Raw genomic sequence first — 2,895 nt, 5'->3', positions numbered from 1 at the left:
ATTATTAAATCTGAGCGGAAATTGATATATTTTACCCCTAGAACGTTAAATTACGTTTTCTGGTGCACCTATGGGGTTATTAACTTAAATCTAATATTTAAAAATTGTAATTTAATATATTTAAAAAAACTCTTTAGTTTTAAAGTGAAAATTTTTTTTATTTAATTGTAGTGGGAAAAGGGTCAATTATTAAATCTGAGCGGAAACTGATATATTTTACCCCTAGAACGTTAAATTACGTTTTCTGGTGTACCTATGGGGTTATTAACTTAAATCTAACATATAAAAATTGTAATTAAGTATATTAAATAAAACTATGCAGATTTTAGGTGAAAATTTAATTTATTTAATTGTAGTGGGAAGAGGGTCATTTACTAAATCTGAGCGGAAATTGATATATTTTACCCCTAGAACGTTAAATTACGTTTTCTGGTGTACCTATGGCGTTATTAACTTAAATCTAACATATAAAAATTGTATTTAAGTATATTTAATAAAACCATGCAGATTTTAAGTGAAAATTTCATTTATTTAACTAAAGTGGGAAGATGGTGAATTTTTAAATCTGAGCGGAAATTGAAATATTTTACCCCTAGAACGTTAAATTACGTTTTCTGGTGCACCTATGGGGTTTTTAACTTAAATCTAACATATAAAAATTGTATTTAAGTATATTTAATAAAACCATGCAGATTTTAAGTTAAAATTTCATTTATTTAACTAAAGTGGGAAGATGGTGAATTTTTAAATCTGAGCGGAAATAGATATATTTTACCCCTAGAACGTTAAATTACGTGTTCTGGTGCACCTATGGGGTTATTAACTTAAATCTAATATTTAAAAATTGTAATTTAATATATTTAAAAAAACTCTTTAGTTTTAAAGTGAAAATTTTTTTTATTTAATTGTAGTGGGAAAAGGGTCAATTATTAAATCTGAGCGGAAACTGATATATTTTACCCCTAGAACGTTAAATTACGTTTTCTGGTGTACCTATGGGGTTATTAACTTAAATCTAACATATAAAAATTGTAATTAAGTATATTAAATAAAACTATGCAGATTTTAAGTGAAAATTTAATTTATTTAATTGTAGTGGGAAGAGGGTCATTTACTAAATCTGAGCGGAAATTGATATATTTTACCCCTAGAACGTTAAATTACGTTTTCTGGTGTACCTATGGCGTTATTAACTTAAATCTAACATATAAAAATTGTATTTAAGTATATTTAATAAAACCATGCAGATTTTAAGTGAAAATTTAATTTATTTAATTGTAGTGGGAAGAGGGTCAATTATTAAATCTGAGCGGAAATTGAAATATTTTACCCCTAGAACGTTAAATTACGTTTTCTGGTGTACCTATGGGGTTATTAACTTAAACCTAACATATAAAAATTGTAATTAAGTATATTAAATAAAACTATGCAGATTTTAAGTGAAAATTTCATTTATTTAATTGTAGTGGGAAGAGGGTCATTTACTAAATCTGAGCGGAAATTGAAATATTTTAACCCTAGAACGTAAAATAACGTTTTCTGGTGCACCTATGGGTTTATTAACTTAAATCTAACATATAAAAATTGTATTTAAGTATATTTAATAAAACCATGCAGATTTTAAGTGAAAATTTCATTTATTTAACTAAAGTGGAAGATGGTGAATTTTTAAATCTGAGCGGAAATTGAAATATTTTACCCCTAGAACGTTAAATTACGTTTTCTGGTGCACCTATGGGGTTATTAACTTAAATCTAACATATAAAAATTGTATTTAAGTATATTTAATAAAACCATGCAGATTTTAAGTGAAAATTTCATTTATTTAACTAAAGTGGGAAGATGGTGAATTTTTAAATCTGAGCGGAAATTGAAATATTTTACCCCTAGAACGTAAATTACGTTTTCTGGTGCACCTATGGGGTTATTAACTTAAATCTAACATATAAAAATTGTATTTTAATATATTTAAAAAAACTCTTTAGTTTTAAAGTGAAAATTTTTTTTATTTAATTGTAGTGGGAAAAGGGTCAATTATTAAATCTGAGCGGAAATTGATATATTTTACCCCTAGAACGTTAATTTACGTTTTCTGGTGTACCTATGGGGTTATTAACTTAAATCTAACATATAAAAATTGTATTTAAGTATATTTAATAAAACCATGCAGATTTTAAGTGAAAATTTCATTTATTTAACTAAAGTGGGAAGATGGTGAATTTTTAAATCTGAGCGGAAATTGAAATATTTTACCCCTAGAACGTTAAATTACGTTTTCTGGTGCACCTATGGGGTTATTAACTTAAATCTAACATATAAAAATTGTATTTAAGTAAATTTAATAAAACCATGCAGATTTTAATTGAAAATTTCATTTATTTAACTAAAGTGGGAAGATGGTGAATTTTTAAATTTGAGCGGAAATTGAAATATTTTACCCCTGGAATGTAAAATAACGTTTTCTGGTGCACCTATGGTGTTATTAACCTAAATCTAATATTTAAAAATTGTAATTTAATATATTTAAAAAAAATCTTTAGTTTTAAAGTGCAAATTTATTTTATTTTATTTTAGTGGGAAAAGGGTCAATTATTAAATCTGAGCGGAAATTGAAATATTTTACCCCTAGAACGTAAAATAATGTTTTCTGGTGCACCTATGGGGTTATTAACTTAAATCTAATATTTAAAAATTGTAATTTAATATATTTAAAAAAACTCTTTAGTTTTAAAGTGAAAATTTTTTTTATTTAATTGTAGTGGGAAAAGGGTCAATCATTAAATCTGAGCGGAAATTGATATATTTTACCCCTAGAACGTTAAATTACGTTTTCTGGTGTACCTATGGGGTTATTAACCTAAATCTAATATTTAAAAATTGTAATTTAATATATTT

The sequence above is a fragment of the Rhopalosiphum padi genome, unplaced genomic scaffold (assembly GCF_020882245.1).
Source record: "Rhopalosiphum padi isolate XX-2018 unplaced genomic scaffold, ASM2088224v1 scaffold1, whole genome shotgun sequence".
Lineage (NCBI taxonomy): Eukaryota > Metazoa > Arthropoda > Insecta > Hemiptera > Aphididae > Rhopalosiphum > Rhopalosiphum padi.
This window is presented reverse-complemented; position numbering follows the sequence as displayed.